This window comes from Dipodomys spectabilis, unplaced genomic scaffold, assembly GCF_019054845.1.
Source record: "Dipodomys spectabilis isolate Male_0828 unplaced genomic scaffold, ASM1905484v1 ptg000066l, whole genome shotgun sequence".
Classification (NCBI taxonomy): Eukaryota; Metazoa; Chordata; class Mammalia; order Rodentia; family Heteromyidae; genus Dipodomys; species Dipodomys spectabilis.
The window spans coordinates 11,229,464-11,248,311 of NW_024870743.1; positions in this window are offsets into that span (position 1 = coordinate 11,229,464).

Below are 18,848 nucleotides of genomic sequence, written 5' to 3' on the forward strand. Positions count from 1 at the left end.
TTTTGTTAGATCTTTCATAACACAAGCAGTGGAGCAAAAAAAGAATCCAACTTTTGGGAGGAAACAACCTAGTTTCAAGCCTTATTTTGCTAGCTACAACTTGATTACCCGTTAAGGAAAAAGAATATTTATTCTGGCCAAGCTTTTGTTTCCTAATAAGTAAAATTGACCATATTTCCCACATTAGATTCCTTTAAAGATCATGCACTAAATACATTAAGTGCTTGATAAATATGAGCCATTGTAAGGATATTAGAAAGTCTACCATGTCAAAAAATATAATTAAACTCTATTCAATTTCAGTTACAATGGCTATGTGTGCATCACACCCTTGTCTCTGCCTAGGGCAGCTTTCTCAGAAGCATGTCAGTGCTGTAGAAGTTAGCCTGTTGTAAGCTGGTAGAAGTGAGGAGTTGATTTCTCTAACTGGTTGACCACACTGCCAAAGCTGGTAATACATCTTCATGTGGCACAGGAGAAGTTCATGAATTGAGTGGTCAGTCTCAGGGGAAAGCGTGCGTGTCTATATAGTGAACATTGCTGTGCAGACTAAATACTTTCTGAGCCCATTCCCTGGGCTCATTTGTGCTGCGATGTTCAAATGAGAAACCTAAGGTAGGAATGCAGTAACAAGCAAAGATTTCTTCCCTCCAAAGAGCCAGGGCTCTGAGCCTGGACTTAGGACAACTGATAAGAGAAGGGGGAAAAAAAAGAAATTTAGGAAAAGAGTAGACACTGTCTTTCTTTAAGATGGAGTGTAACTGGAAACAGTCTCAAGCCAAGGTCAAGGTCAAGGGTAATTGAATCCTGCCAAAATGTGCTAGTTTATCTTCTCCCCCCATCCCCAACTCCTGCCAAAAGTCTACACAGTGCCGCAAAGCACCCGAGAGTCTGATGCATCTCTCGGGTATTTATGAGAATTTCTGTTTTGAAGATAGTTTCTTAGGTAACAGAGTGAAACATGTGTGGATGAGTTCTTATTTATCAGTGCTTTGGCTTAAACAGAAAGGATTTTGAGGTTTGTTTTTTGTTTGTGGGTTGGTTGGTTTGTTTGGTCCTGAGTAAAAGCAAGCTCTTCCAAAGGATGCATGGATTGGAAAGACCCAGAAGGGTACATGTTCAGCTGACTCAGCGAAAGGTTCGGTTAATAAGGCCTAGCAGTGAATTTTGTTTTAGCGTCACAGAGAGTCAACAGAGCTGCAGGGACTCAGGACACTGTTTGTTTCTTTATTCCCTCCCCTGTGACATGGATAGGAAATGTCCAGTTGTACTCTGTTTTTGCAACTATCTTTGGGTGTTTCTGAGACTCTCAGACTTTGGTCAGTCCCTGTAGTCTTCCAAAGCTGTTCTGGAGACTAGAAATTCTTTCCTTTAAAGAATAAAACAATTCCTTTAGTTCTGTAACATGAGCTTCCCCGTGTGTCCACGGAATGAGCAGAAAATAACCAGGATATTCCCTAGGAAGTTAGGAGAAAATTGAGAGGGGACCAACCCAGAATTGCACAGTGCCAAGAACACAGGGTGTCTGACACAAGGCCCAGAGGCTGACCTTAAATGTGCACCAAGAGAGTTCTCTGGGCAGCCTAGAATGATCATTTAAGACAATGAAATGTTTGCCCTTCCACTAAGATGCTGATAAAAAAATCCTCTTTTTAAGTATTTTGAAAGTATGTATGTTTATTATGGGTTAATATACTTTTCTTTTGTAACATGGAGTTAGAGTTGCGTGAGCCCATAATATGAAGATATAAAAACACAAACTAATTCCAAAATGTAGAGATAGCATTACGTTTTAGATGTTTTAGACATTTTACATTTGCAATAAACTGAGAATGTATAAATGATATAAATCATAAAATGTCACTCAATGCCAGGGCACAGCCACACAAATTGCTATTGTTTTCTTGTATTGTCTTGGACTCATGCAGACACCCCCATTACAGGGATCTTTAATAGAATTATACACAGTTCCTTTGTCTCTTCTTTTGCTCTGAAGTACATCCAGACTTTTCAGTGGTTCTTAAATCCACTAGTACAGCTTACATTTTATACATACATCATAATACTATATAGGTCTCCTTGAAAACAAATAAATAAACAGCGTTGAGGCTCTTGATTGAGTCAGAGGATAAATTTCCAGTAAGTCACTGACCCTTTTGAAATACAGAAACTGAGTCTTAGCACAATTAATATGTTTTCTTTTAAGTCCAAAATCTCCAAGACCGAAGGAGCTTATCCGTTACTAACTCTACCCACAATCACCCTGCCATTAGCCCAGTTGTGTTCACTATCTAGAGCCTCTCTGCATGGTCCCTGTGCCAAATACAGTGCAAAACTTATTGACATCTTTAATCAATAGGCCAGGTCAGGCTACCATAGCACAGGAAGAGAACTGAGGAGGGAGAGGTGGGTAGTTTGAAGGTTTAGCTACTCAGCTCCCTTCTTTGGGCTTAGTGTTTCAACCTGCTTCTGCATTCTGAGTCAGACTCATTCTGAACATGCACATGGAGAACGAAAGTCCACATTTGGAAGCCATTTACTTTTACAAAATGTTTTCTATTCCAGCTCCTGACAGCTATTGTTACTGTAGTCATTACTGATGGAGTTCAGAGAGAGGAGGGTCGCCTTTGGTTTCAGAGAGGGGACCAAGATAGAAAACAAATGCGCGGCTGCCACTAGCACTGTGATACCTTTCCTGAAATATTGGCTTTCTCATCACATCCCACAATTCGAGAGAATTTTTAAAAAGAGAAGCCATAGGCAGTATTCTGTTTCCCAATAAAGATAAGAGTTGATTTTTTTAACTTGCATGGATAATTCTCCAACTATAACACATTTGCAGTTGCCAAAAATAATCCCCAGTCGATTATTGCTTTGCAGATTGTTTCTGATGTGTGTATCTTGAAGAATTATCTGGTGAGAGCAGAGGTGTGAGTAATATGAACTTGATTTGTCTGTAGGGAGTTCCTAGCAGCCAGTCCTCTCATCAGAGCATGCCCATGCAGGAGACATACTGCTTACAAAATCAGCCGTCCACATCTACTTGTCCCAATCATTGTGCTTTTTGTTTCTTTTGTCTCTCATGGGGCTTGACCTCAGGGCCTGAGCACTGTCCCTTAGCCTTTCTGATCAAGGCTAGTACTCTACCACTTTGAGCCACAGTGCCACTTCTGGTTTTCAGGTGGTTAATTGGAGATAAGAGTCTCACCAACTTTCCTGCCCAGGCTGCTTTGAACTGTGATCTTCATATGTCAGCCTTTTGAGTAGTTGGGATTACAGGCTTAGCCTGATGTTCCTCATTTTTAAATACATTTACTTCTCTTTTTTAAATTCACATTATGAAAGGAATTATTGTAAATTTTGCAGAATACTACAGCCACCCAAAAATTGTTGCTATTAACTAGACTCTACAATTTAAAACAGCTACTGACACACTTGGAGTGGTAGGTTTTTATCTACACTTCATGCACTTTAATGACAACATATAAAAAGTTGATATGATAAGAAATAGTATTAGTTTATGAAGCATTAAGGAGATATATGACATAATGCTTCTTTAAAACAAAATTACTTCTCCTTTTAGTTGTGCCAGTTAGGTATATATTGGTAGATATATTGTGTATGTAATTTTGTTTCTTGGAATTAACAATGTAGTCCTTAAAATGAATGCCTTTGATTATGATGCATTGTACTCATAAACTGATATTTTACATTGGAACTGCTTTGTACACCAAAACAATAAAAATAAGTAAATAATTTTAAATGAATGACAGGAATGTGAAACAGACACCATTTGGCAGCAATGCCAGAGGGCTAAAGAGGAGAAAATGGGGAGCATGAGGAGGTAAATGTTGGACATTTCCAACTTGTCGAAATGGTTTCAAGGAGAGAGATTGATGAAAAGTAAAAGAAAGGGTAGATTTGATGGGAATATATTGTATGAGTACACAGAAACATCACAGTGAAATTCTTTTGTGCAATACATGCCAATAAAAAATGAAAAAGCTTCATATAAAGTAAAAATGGACTTTTGAGGCTATTTGGTTAGGTAGTTTTAGCACATGTGTAGATTTGCACAACTACCATCACAATCCATGTGTAAGACTTGTGATATCTCCTGCACAAACCTCCCTATCATGCTCCTTCCCATTGGTAGTTTCTCTCAGACCCGACATTTGGCAACTACTGACTGACAATCTGATTGTATGGCACTGTCTTTTCTATAATGTGGAAATGGAATCACTCAAAAAGTATGTAATCTTTAAAGTTGGCTTCACTGAAGAACAGACCTGTTATATCCTTTATGAATGGTTTTGTATTCATTATATTGATAGTTCTTTTTCTTTTAATTGCTTAGCAATATTCCACTAAATGGATCTACTGATTTATTTAACTGTTTATCATGGAAAACTTATTTATGCTTTATTCCTGGCTTTCTGTGAATATAAAAGAGATGCTATAACTATTTATGTATAGGTTTTATGTGAATTTATGCACATAGTCCTCTAGGTTAAACTCCCTAAAGTGAGATTGCCAGTGGCTACTTGTGGTAGCTCATGCCTATAGTCCTAGCTATTGAGAAGGTATGGATTGGGAGGATCACAATATAAGGCCAGTCTAGCCAAAAATATTACCAGACCCCATTTCACAAATAAAAGCTGGTGTGGTGGCCTGTGCCTGTCATCTCGGCAACATGAGAACCTTAGATTGTAGAATTGTGGTCCAGGTTGTCAGACGTGAATATGAAACCTTATCTCAAAAATAACCAAGATAAGTTGATGTTAGGGAAATGAACTCCAAGATATGTATTCAAATGTTTTTTTCTTTCATGTGATTGTTTCTAACACATTTATAAGATTATTTCTTTGTTGCTTTGTATGTCCCTCCCCCACAGTATAACCCCTGCTTTCACTGTATTTGATGTTGTTATAATTTGTGGAGGGGAAGGGCAAAAACAAATCATTTAAATAGGGATACAGGTGGACCCATTGCAACAATGAGATGTACAAGTCATATGTCGGAAACGAACTTTACAACTTTGGTGGGAGGAGGGGAGGAGGATTGGGTGGGGGGGTGGGGGGGAGGATGGGATGGGAAGGGGAAGCAAAGGAGGAGGCTACAATGCTAGATAAGAAATGTACTCATTATTGTGCCCATGTAATTGTAACCCTTCTGTACAGTATTTTCACAATTAAAAAAATTTCAATAATGTGCCAAAAAAAAAAATAACCAAAGCAAAAAGGACCAGAATTAGGGCTTAGTTGTACAGTACTTGCCTAGCAAATACAAGATCCTTAATTCCAACCTGCCCCCTCTCCTGACCACAGAAAAGGGTAAAATAAAAACTAATTTCAGATACAAATCTGAATTATTTCCCCTCTAATACTGGAAGTCGAGTACTATACTGTAGTTATCATTCTTATTTAAAATAAGGATGTAGAAATGCTTGCTACTGTAACAAGGCAAGAAAAGGTAATTAAAGTCCAATAGACTGGAAATAAAGAAATCTGCCTCTCTTTGCTGAAGGCCGGATTATCTTTTATAGAAGGAATTTATGAATGATTTGTCTGAATTTAATTAGAATAATCAATGTGTCAAGTCATAAAAATCTCAGACAAGCCCATTATTTTACAGGTACATGCTATATCATGTAAGCATTTGCCATTCTTTAAAATTTTACTTTGTTCCAAGTTTTTACTGTGGGATATGGTACTCTCATAGGTAATTTTAGCATTGACTGTGAATGTAGACAAAAGGAAATTTACCTAATTTTTTGACAAACAATCTTTCCAAAGAATATAATTTTAAGATGTTTTTAGTCCAGGATCAAGTCAAGTGACTCCTGAAAAAATAAATCAGGCTGAATAATAAATATGAATTGTGGTGTAAGGAGACATACGGTTCCACATCATGGGATAGGAAATGAAATTTAAATGACCAGATTTTTCCTGTCCATTTGTACAAGGAGAGAATGCAGTCAGGAAGATAATCTTTTATTTTGCTATAAAACTTAATAGTGAATCAGAAAAAAAATTCCTAACAATTTTCCTGTAACTATATTTGCACTGAGGGGCTGTAGTTACAAGATGTAGGCTGAAATGGAATGTTTATTGAATAAAGTACAAGGATGTTTGTATCTCAAGTAGAGCAAAGTAACTTAATAGGGGAAAATCCCACATTTTTTTGAGTTGTAAAAAAATTGTAAATTTTTTTTATTTCTACTCAAATGTGTAAACCAAAATATTCTATGAAATCTATTCTTTTGCTCTATGGACTACTATGTGGGAAAGTTTGTTAACTAACATGTTTTGGGTAAGAATCTTAGTTATGTTGGAGTTAAAACAAATGCATGTTGCAATACAAGTTTCTCTCAGTGTTTAGCTTTGGTTAAAAACATTAAATGTTAACACAGTCATTTCAAATTGTTGATACTGGTTTGTATTTTGGGGGCCAGTACTGAAACTGATATAAACAAAAAGTACTTACATTGAGTCTTTAATTCACTCTGTCTTGTGGTTGAAGCAGCTGGCTGTTTAAAAGAGGAAGTAAGAGGAAAGAGATTAAGAGTAAGTGACAGCCACAGTGATGCATTTCTTAATAAGTGCAATTTTAAAATTATGCAAAAATTGAGTAATGAAATCCACACATTTTCTGAAGGGAAATGCATACAGATGCAATGTGGTATATATAAAGCATGGGATTTATTTAGGATCCCCAACACTGACAAGTTGAACCAGTAACGTGATTCACAAAATGGTGAGCGTAATCAATAACTTAAAGTTCTTAATGGCAGTTATCTATTTGCAGCTTTAAATGTCATTATGCATAACCAAATTACTAACCAGGAAGGATATGACACAAGATGTGGAACAAATAAGTTATCCTTTTAAAAGCCCTGTTTTCTTAACTTATATTACAAATGCTCACCTCATAAGATTTTGTTAAAAGTCAAACCAGGCTGGGTGCTGGTGGCTCACGCCTGTAATCCTTGCTACTCGAGAGGCTGAGATTTGAGGATCATAGTTCAAAGCCAGTCCAAGCAGGAAAGTCTATGAAACTCCTATCTACAGCTAACCACCAGAAAAGCCAGAAGTGGGACTGTAGTTCAAAGTGGGAGAGTGCTCACCTTAAGCAAAAATGCTCAGAGACAGCTTCCAGGTCCTGAGTTCAAGTCCCAAGATCAACGAAAACCCAAAAAAGTCAAATGAAGTTACTTTGCTAAGGTACAGCAAGTGTTGGTATAAGGAAACAAGATGAATACACTTTTTGATATAGTTTTATAGGATTGTGATTTGTCGGTGATAGCCAGGCCTTCTCTCCAGAGCAGTGGTAGAAAGTATTACTGCAGCTTAAGATTTCACAAGGAATTAAAATAGGCTTCAAAGAACTCTCGAACCCCTTTGTGTAATATGATCCTGTAATCGTAGAAGCAATCTCCATACAATAAACTATATGTACATAATATCTTCATTGACATTGTCCATCTGTCTCAGACAAAGAAATGATGTTAACAGTCAAAAAAACAGTCAGAAAAAATGGTTGAGTTCTATTTCTGTCACTACCCTCATGGCCATCATCATTTTCTATCACTGAGGACTCTTTGGGATAGTCATAATTTCCCATGCGAGCTATCTTATTGCCATGATTACTCTTGCCATTCTTTTGATTTTATTTGAATTTCTTGATTGGTTTTCAAATTGCCCATCATTCTATTTGGAATGTCTGTACATCAGTTCTTTCAAAGACAACCTCATTCTGTGTATTCCTGAGACCCTCCTTGTAATCTTCTGGTGCCAGAGGACCTAGAAATCACTGGTTATTGCATCATCTTACCTGGTGCTACTCTACTGCAATGGATGTGCCTGGGTAACCTGGCTAAGGAGGAAGGGATTTTATTGGCCTGCATGTTTTGGGTGTTTGAATAAATAAGATGGCCCCTGAGAACCCTCTCAACGCAAAAGCCAACCATTATAGGGTTATCATGGAATCCGACAAATGTTTATTCAGATGCATCCCATGCTGCAACAATGAAATGTTTAATCTCCATGCATATATAACAGTCCAAGGGACTTTCAAAGTTAAGAATCATGAGGCAGGGGCTGGGAAGGTGGCTCAGTGATAGAGTGCTTGCCTTGCATGCATGAAGCCCTGGGTTCAATTCCTCAGTACCACATAAGCAAAAAAAAAGCCAGAAGTGGTGCTGTGGCTCAAGTGAAGAGCTGAAGAGCTGAGGGACAGCACCCAGGCCCAGAGTTCAGGCCCCATGACTGACAAAAAAATAAAAGAATCAAGAGAACCTAGTCATCATTAAAGTATTAAAATGGGTCCTTATTTCTGTTTCATCCAAGAACTTGAGGCAAATGTCCTTGAGGAGCATTCTGAACACAGGCTGGAGGGTATTGAAGCAACACTATAGGAAGTGTGAGATGGTGTTAGGCTGGAATTGCCTCAAGTCCTCTCTGAGAAGCCGCCTGAGGGTTTTCTTGTGCACGTTCCAAGATGATCAAGGGCCATCCAAAAGGGAACTACACGGAGAGATCATTAAATGTGAGGGAGATGAGGACACAGAAGAGAAAAGCTAGTAACAGAGAACTCCAGATACTAAATACAGCCTTTTCTACCTTATGTCTCCTTGCTTTTCCTTGTTGCATTTCTGGAGAATGGAATCAAAGCCTGGTTTTAGCTGGAGGAGTGGAGCAGAACAGACACACAGGGAAGTCCAGCATACTCTCCTTGCCTACTGTAAGACTTTTCTGCAAGTCTCCCACTGCAGAAAGGATCAGAGTAAACACTAATGACATTTGGAGTTTTTTTTTTTTTAAGTATCTTTCAGTAGTTGTACAAAGGAGGCTCCACATAACAAAGCAGTTCATGAGTACAGTGCATCTTGACCAGTGTCGCCCTTTTTAACATCCTCACTCCCCTTCAATCCACCCCTTCCCTTACTTTTCTTAATTTTGTAGTATATACAATGAATGTTTAACTGCATTCCCTCCCTAACTCGCCCTTTGTTCATTTACACCTTTCTCTTTGGACACCTCCCATTATCAAGTACCCATTTCTTGAGTTTATTTTGTTGGGTTTTAACATCATTTGTTTCTAAAAAAGAAAGTTACTACTTGAGCTCTCCATAGAGTCTATGTTATACTTCAGTAATGAGCTTTGACTACTATAAATAGTTGAATATTCTAATTTCCGAGGTACAGTTTTGTAGGTAGAAATGAACTCAGGAAAATAAAATGCTGTATGAGATTTCAAGAACGGAATGAAGAACTTGCCCTCAGGGTGGGTAGGATTGGGCATGGGAGGAATATGGTTGTTTCCTGATTGCATATTTAAGTTTTAGAGCCTTGCTTAAGCTTCAAGGGTTGGAAATGATGAGCAGACTGACAACATTGCCAGAAATGCTCCTTGTCCTCCATCTCAGTACACTAAGCAGAAGGATTACCATCGAGCAGATTGATCAGGTGAGTTGTGATGATATCTCTGATGATAGAACTTGAGCAGATAATCCACCAGTATAAACTCACCCAGGCTGATCTTTGAGAATGCCTCCTTTCTCCTTTTAATAATGCCAGCTGTTCTCCTTTGAGGTCCTAAGAGACCTTTAGTTGGTCCCAATGGAATGACTAAAGGATCATTTCTTGGTCCTAAGGAAGAATTTCTTTAGGAATGACTTCACAGATGCCATGGACCAGATCTTCCTTAAAGTAAAAGCTTCCCAAACCCAAAGGGAACAGTGAGTTCTTCCAAAGGGAGGGGTTATCAGAGAAGCAAAGCAGAGCAAACTGTCCTACAGGAAACAGACAGGTTTGATGTTTCTTAGTATATATTTCTTAGTATGTCTGGGACTTGACAATGCTGGTTGCCTTTTACACAGGCAGAGAAGTTGAGATTTCTGTCCTGTACTTGGGGTCTGTGCCCAATAGGAGTCCCCCATGAAGCTGCCCCAAACCCATGGGAAGAGAAGCACAGGTCCTGCTGGGATGGCCTAGGGGCATTGCATCTTCGGTATGCAAGAGAGGCAGAGCAGTCTTAGAATACCAGCGAAGTTCATTGATATGATGGTCCTCTCATTCCCTAACCTTTTCCATTACCCTTTAAAGAGAAAACATCACCGCACAGGGATTCATTTCCTAAGGACTATTCTTTATTCTTGTTAACTGGAGGTAATGGGATGTGTTCAGTACTCATGCAGTATCTGGACACTGGCTACAAAAATGAGCAAAACTGACCAGCCCTGTAACAAGCAAGCACAAGCCATGGGCTGGAACTTGGGGCTTGAGCTCAGGGCCTTGTGCTCTTGCTTGGCTTCTTTCACTCAAAGTTGTCACTCTACCACTTAAGCCATACCCCAGTTTCTGACTTATTGCTGGTTACTTAGCAATAAAAATCTAATGGACTTTTCTACCTGGGCTGGTGTCAAACATCAGTCCTCAGATCTCAGCCTCCTGAGTAGCTAGGACCATGTGTGAGCTACTAGCACCCAGCTATACTAGATTTTAAAATAGAGTGATAAAACAGATTGATAGTAGTCCATGTCTTTATTAGTGTCATGCACACAAAATTCCAAACAACATCAAGTAGGAAGTCCACCTCCATGAAAAAATAAAACTTTTATTTTAGTTATATGCATGCATGTAATCGTATATATATGTATATTATTTTTACATATGGTTAAATGACATATTATAAAACTATAAAATCATGTAATATAAAATGTAATATGTAACCATATATATAGCATATGGATGAATAAATGTGTTATAATTATATTTTATATTTTAAAGTATATGTTGATATACATATTATGCAATCTGTTTTATTAGTAATAACTGAAAGATATTTTAAATAAGAATATATTTTGCATATATAAGCAAAATGCCAAAATAGTCAAGAGAAAATAGAAAATATTTTATTTAAAATAAAATACTTTAAATGTTTAATAATTATTAATTTCAAATGTTTTAAAAGACTACATTGCACAATATGTAATTATGTAATGTAAATGTTTATATTCATACAAAACCTTGAAATGTGCACATCCCCCATTTCAATATGCAGTGCACTCTGCTCCTGTTAATTTGCGGACTTCTGGGATAAGTGCACAGCAGCACATAGAGTCCGCATCCTGTGTTTTCTTAGAGTTAAAGGCTCAGAGCTTTGGAATTTCTAGACCTCTGTTTAGTTACAGTTTGTATCTTTTTGCTGTAGAGGTAAGGTAAATGATACTCACAGATATGTCTTAGGGAATAGTTAAGTTGAGCTCTGTGCTGTGCAAATGCAATGAAGTTACTTTTAAGAGTTGAAGGAAGACAACGTTACTTGACAGCTTGACAAGGGAGCAATGACTCTTGAATTGATCTTGAAGAATCTAGGATTCGAAGAAACCACGATACGGCCTGTGGAGAAGCTGTTGGACTTAGGTACAAAGTGGGCCCTGTAGGAAGTTCTGATAATTATGCATTTCCATCTGAGAAGTCAAAGAGCATCTGTGATCCAGGAGGTCTGGTAGAGCCAACGACTCTTTGTAGGTTGTTTGTGTTGAGATTGGAAACCGTACATGAAGTCAGAAAAGGGTATGGCTTATTCCAAGTAGACAAATGTTTACCAAAGGTCAAATGGTGAATCTCCGAGTCAGAGGGTGGATGGTGGGATGATTGGATAATGGGAGCCAAGGGTTGGCTCCATCTGAGGCTGGTAGAAACAGGATGGACCACTCAAGGATACAGGAACCAGAGAATGGAGAAATCATCAGTTCAGAGGAGCCCAGAAAGCAAAGATGAAAGAGAAGATTGTGAATGTGACACTGTCATTAGTGAGAAAAAGGGAAATTACCCCCTCCCCCAGTCTTATGAGAGTGGGGAATGCGTGTGGTCTATTTCATTCAGTGTCTAGTCATTGACTCCTAGGTAAGACTTACTAGCTTTCCTTGGAGGAGCCTGGAGGCTATCCTCCTTTCTATATATGAGCAAGAGGTATTTCCATTGTGTTAATTGAAGTTGAGTAGGAGAAAGAGGAGAGAAAGGTAAATGGAAATATATATACACACACACACACACACACACACACACACACACACACACACACACACACACACACACACACAGATGTATTTATATACATAGGCTCCAATTTAGTAAGTGTAATAATCTGTTGGGGGGTAGCCCGATTGATTAACTTGTTAATTGCCCATTGTTTGACAAGGGAAGAAACAATCAAAACGTTGTATGTGAACTTGCATGTTCACCATTATGCATAAATGATCTAAAGCCAGTTGACCAAGAATATACTTTACAAACCAAAAGTAGAAACTCAGACATTCATAGTGCATATGACCCTCTAGACAAACCCCAGGGGACCCTCAAACAAAGCAGTGTTGATACACAGAATGGAGAGACCCTGCCCTTTACCTTCTGAAAGGAATATGTGTGAAGAGGGACTAGCTCAGAAGACTCAGGGTCATTTCCCTGGCAGCACACGGTAACTACTTTCCCTACACATACTGCTCTTTTGTAATAGTTCAGATATTGTCATTCTTCTATTCCTTAGAGTGGAGGCCTTTGAGCATGTAGCTGTGATGGAGGATAGCCCTCTGTGATTTGGGAGAATCAACCTATCTGCAGAAAGATCATTTATTTTAAAGTACATGGTCTGTTGAAACATTCAGTATGCTCAATGCACAGATGTTTTATTGCTGCTAGAGAGTCTACCAAAATAGCTCTTTAAAAGCAATCTGTCTAGGTTAAGGGATAGGTGTCATATATTGATCAAAAAAAAGTAGAACTGCATAGCAATACCTATGAAAAACAAAATATCAGCTGGCATGAGGAGGGCCCTTTGAGCATGTGGTTAAAGGAACATTCTCTCCTGAGTGGCAGATGTATCCAAAACACATGCATGGTCATCTCCTTTCCCTTCCACTTCTATTAAGACACTCCATAAAAACATATTGTCCTCAAATTGTTTTTGTCATCTACTGGGGAGTCACAAAACCTTCCCATCATTTTTCTCTTTGATGTATCAGCACTGTACGGCTCAGAGGTGCAACACTAGGCTCAAAATTCAGCATAAGAACAAGTTTCCCTAGGAAGTCCCAAGGGTCCATTTTTGGAAGAGAATGTCTGTGTTTATAGTTTCAGTTTATAAAACATGTACCAATCATTTGGCCTCTGAACGTGTTTACAGTGGAGAAAAACACCCAGAAAACAAATACAGTGCTTCTTGCACAGTTTGGGCTGACAATCTTTGGCTCTTTCCTTTGGACTATGATTTCTTTTTCCCCCAGCCTAATGGAAGCACTAGCTCTCCCAGGACATCTATTCTTATAGGCACAGGTGGGTCCTGATACTTCCTATCAGATTTGCTGACAACTGGTTGAAATCAGACAAAAGGCTTCTCACTGACAAGAGACTATCACTAGACAGAGACCTGAGGGTTTAGCTCTGGAGAGCCTTCTCAAGTGATGTGAGCAGTGCCCAAGTCTGTCCTGCAGAGAGAAGTGGGAGTTCTATGGTTCTGGAGCTACCCTTAATGTGTGTGTCTATTGAAATAAGCAGATTCTTGAATCTGAAGTTCCTATTTTGATACCATTCCCCAGGAAAGGCATGGCCCTTGGAAACCAAATTGCCTATTTTGACAATAAACTCAAGTCCTCTTTGGAAGCATCTGAGGAATTGGACACTAGAGGATGCAGGAAACGGGTGCATTCCATCAGTTTGTTCATAGAAACAAGCAAACAGAAGCCACCCTGGCACTTTCTCAAGGACAGAAATAAGTCATGGAAATTGAGAGGAAATCTGTTGAATAAGAGATCAGGAACTAGAGACACTGGTCACAACTTTAGAAGACTAAGGTTGAGAAGAGCAGTTGAGAGGACTCATTATGAAATAACATGAATCATACAGAGTAACAAACAAGGACACCCATTGCCCTTTCAAGAAGACAGGCATTTTTGCTCTTTGTGTTACTGACCCTAGCCTTATCCTACTATCAAGAATTTAATAAATACTTAGTAATTATAACATTTGCCCTAAAATGTTTAACAGTATTGGTTGAATAAAGTATTAAATAAACTCATACATCTTCAAACACATCTGAATTTGATCTTTAAAGCTGAGTCCCTAACACTAAGATATTATCATCTTAAATTTCGTGCTCATCTAACTTACTGTATTTTCTTTTTTGTGGTACTGGGGTTTGAGCTCAGGGCCTCAAGCATGCTATCTTGGGTGCTGTTATACCACTGAATCATGCTTCTAGCTATGTTTTTTGATTGGTTATTTTAGGATAGGGCTTACTTCTGCTTGGATGTGTGCCTGAGTTGTGATCCATCTACTTTTCTGCTTCCTGTGGTCTCAAGGATCATGAGTGCATGCTATTTTAGTTATTTATTTATTTATTTTCCAGTATGGGGCTTTATCGCTTGAGACACTGTGCCACTTCTGGCTTTTTCTGTTTATGTGGTAGTGAAGAATAGAACCCAGAGCTTCATGCATGCTAGGCAAGCACTCTACCACCAAAGCCACATTTCCAACCCTTGCATACAACTTTATCCAGCTTCCCTTGATCCAGACAGAGTTTCAAGCACTTTTCTGCTCAGGTTGTTCTAGAACCCCAATTTTCCCAATCTCAGCCTCCTAAGTAGCTTGAGATGACAAGCATTGCCTCCCTGCATCAAATTATGGATTCATGAACTTTTTTGTCCAAGCTGGCCCTGAGTAGCAATCCTCTCATTCTCAGCCTCCTAAGTATCTAGGATTATCAGCATAAGCCACTAGAACCCAGCTTCCTTACAGTTTTTTTTTCAGTTGTTGCTGTTTTGGTTTTTGTTTGTTTGATTTATAGTTGTATCAATATATTATATAAATATTTACTTAGTGTAATAATTTCTGATATCTTAGTTTAAGAATGTGATCTCATATACTAATGGAGTTTATTTTCTAGACACTAAGAGTGTTACATGAATGATCATCAGTCTCACTTTGTCAATTCTTTTGTTAATAGACATGTAGGCCTCGTTGGAGATTTATGAGGCTGGGAAAATAAACAGACTGATTTTCCATTCCTACCTCAAGTGCAGCAGTTCTTCCAAGCTGTGATTTCTAGCCCTGTTATCCTAAGGTGAGTAGATAAGCATTTGGTTCCTTGTATTTCTATAAAATGAGGATGATAGTAAGGTCATTGTTGTATATATTAGATGACCTCTCAATAAATGCTCTTTCTACCTTCCAACCTGCAGTGGGAAAGTTCGATTAACCTTCTCCTCTGCCTGCCTCTAGCCTAGCTTGTGTCAGGTTCCTGCTAAGTCATATATTTGTAACTGTTAGAAAATAATGATTCATCTTGGCATTCGTGGCTCATGTGTATAATCCTAGCTATATAGGAGGCTGGGATATGAAGATCTCATTTTGAAGCCAGACTGAGCAGAAAAGTCCATTAAGCTCTTATCTCCAGCTTTAAGTAAAAAGCTGATGTGCAGATGTGGCTTAAGTTGTAGAGAGACAGCCTTGAGTGGAAATAGCCAAGCAAGGGTGTGAGGCCATAAGTTCAAGCCCCAAAAAGGAAAGAAGGAAAGAAGGGAGGGAAGAGAAGGAAATAATGATAATAATAATAATACATAACAATTACAAGCCAAATAATATGTTCCAAAGACTGTGCTGAGTACCTTATAAAGGTGACCACATTTAATTCTCTTTGCCACTTTCTAGAGTAGATACTGTTACTATTCTGATTTATGACTATCCTTTAGAGTAATAGCAAATTGTATCTATTAAAGGCCAAACAGCAAATTTCTTTTTTTAGCTGTATTTTTTGTCTTTTCTTTTTTGGTATTGGGAACCAAACCTAGAATGTTGCACTCGCCAGGCAAGAGCTTTGCCGCTGAGCTACATCCGAGCTTCAAACCGCAAATTTCTAAGTCTTTGAAGATCACTCATCTTTGTAATTACTCTACTCTGCCATTGTTCTGGGGAAGCAGATTAGACAATTCTGCTATCACTGCTTACGAAGACAGCTGGTGGTGTGGGTTTGGCCCATGGACTGTGATCTGCCTGCCCCAGGACATTGTCATGTGTGGAAGTGAGGAGTCACATCTCACAATTGCCATCACTTGTCAGGAGTGACACAAGGATGAATATGAATATGCAGACATTCTTACTGCAGCAAAAGCTCTTCCTTTCAGTTGAGAGATTACATAGCAAGCATTCATGGTGTAGTCAGCTTTATACCAGGTGTTAAGGATATAGAAATATAATAAGGCATGGGCTCCACACTCAGTAGTCAAAGCCCAGTGGTGGGAAAAGCAAGTAAACAAACATGAAATTCGCATGAACCATAATAGGTATGTACAATGAGTGCCAGTCACAAGAAAGATGAGCTCATCCATTCGTAGATATCACAGAACACCTACTAAGCTCTAGTCCCTGGGGTGGAGCCTGAAGACTGAGCATGTAGAAGACATTATCCTCACCTCCTATTACTGAGACTATAGTGGAAATCTCTATGTAGCCAAATGATTTAGAAAATATTTACGAGTTCTCCAAGAGCTGAGACAAGGCAACCACGTACTATGAAAGCATGGGAACATATGGAATAGAGCAATGGGAAGTTCGTCTGGATTATGAGGTGGTGGGACATGAACTGAAAGGTGAATGAGGGCCAGACGCGAGGGGTTTGAACACCAAGTGAAGGAATTTGGGCTTTATTCTGGAGGCACCTGGTAGGCATCAAAGATTATTGAACAGGTGAATGACAAGACTAGACCCTTTTGAAAGGAAATTCTGGCAACCATATGTAGAGTAAATTGAAAGTTGAGAGATCTGAGGTCAACAGCTTCAGCCTTTCTTGGCCTAACTGGGAAACCATTTAAGGAATGCATGAGGATTGCAAAAGGGAAGATCCAACATTCATTAGCTCCTGAGTAAGTCCAAAGAGAGGAATGGTTATGCTGACATAGGCTTTAAGGTATCTATGTCTGCATATGTGTATATATATGTACATGTGTTTATATGTGTTTATATAAATTATATATGCTGACATAGGCTTTATATATATATATATGAGTATTCTATTATTCTTCTGTATAATTTTTATACAAGGAAGGTCATCTCTTATCACTTGTTAAACACCAGGCAAAGCTTCAATCTTAGAAGTATTTAAACAAAATACCTATTACTACTTCACTTAATTTCCTTCAGTTAATTTCCTTAGAACCTGGTTTCTACATATAATTCAAAAGCACAATGCTCACTCATTAATTCAATGTGATTTCAGATAATGAGGTTGTATCTTGTGCATAAATGAGATTTATGAAGACGCATTGAGCTGGCCACACACTTTACTAATGGATACCCATGGTGCATTTCTGTTGTTCTATGAAAGTGTATATTCCAAGAAGTTTCTAAGTGTAGACCTTTCATTCAATGGCTTCTTCATGGATTTGATCCAGAGAAATGAGCCCTTGGAGAAGAAATTGGCTCTCTTTCTACATTTAGCCCATCCAAAATGTATGTATGTAAGTATGCCTTTTCTGGCCCTTCGTCAAATTCACCAGAGAGTTAATAACATTTATCCTGGGAGCCTGTAAAATTAGATGGCAAGAAGGACATAGAGTACTGACAAGGAAAGTAGCTTCTGACCAAAAGGCATTGAACCAGGGAACATCGATGCTGTCATCTGCCTGGTGGCACCAAGGTTTCATTGAAGATATACAGCAAAGCAGGCAACCCTTTCAGAAGCCAAGTAGTTCACAGGCAGAAAACTAGATGCAAGAGCTGAGAATAATTCGAGGACTAACAGGGTTGACTCCAGGAAAGGGAAAGAGCAGCTATGGCCGAGTGAGGAAAGGGTTACAGGTCCCCTGGGGCTCTCTTCCGCCACACATCCATGACCAGAGTATCCGCAGAAAACGCCCCTCCTAACTGACAGGCAGCCCATCATTTCTGCAGCCTACATGCATTTTAATATCTGCATCCTAATTTATTTGACATCTGCAGTACATCCAAAGAAAATATTCCAGCCTGGGATGGGCAATCCGCTGCTTTCAGAGTTCATCAAATATCTCACACTCCTTTTTTCAAATGTTTTCGGTTTTTGCAAATCTCAAACTGCATTTTGCCAAACATGTTCTCTGTTAATGTTTATTTAGAAGGGAATTTAATCCGTATGCTGCTGATGCATTTACACTTAACTCATCAAAATGTTTTACTAGACTCATTTGATGTCCAAGAAACCTTTTGAGCCCTTTTTATAAGCCTCTTCAAGCCCATTTTGCTTCGAAACAGGAAGTCGCCTGTTACTTAACCATAAACGAATGCTGTTCCCGGAGGATTTGGTTTCATTTGAGACAAGGAGAGACCACAAGGTCTCAGCCTACCCTGAACTGTATACAGGGGGAAAAAAAAGATTTTTCTACTGAAACTACTGAGAATGAGCCATGCATAGAATGAGGCACTGTTATAATTTTCCAAAACAAAGTCCTTTATGAAGAGGCATCTTTCATACAACTTCTGGGAAAGACAGTTACCAAAGCAGAGCGCTAAATCATTGGCTTTCAGGCTGCACCTGGCCAATGTCACTGTCTCCCATGAATCTCTTTACCATTCAGAGCTCGTTTGCTAGTATTAATAGAACAAATAAAAATGGAATCGGAGATAAAGATATGGGGGGATAGTGATTTCTTGCTTCAGGAAAACCTTCCTGAGTTACAGACCAATACAATGTTCCCAACCACGAGCCAGGGAGCCAGAACTGATATAAACACAGCATCAGCCACAGAACATGACTTGTTTAAGGCTTAATTCTGTGAAGTAAGGCAGGAAACAAGATTTATCCTTCTGGGAAACATT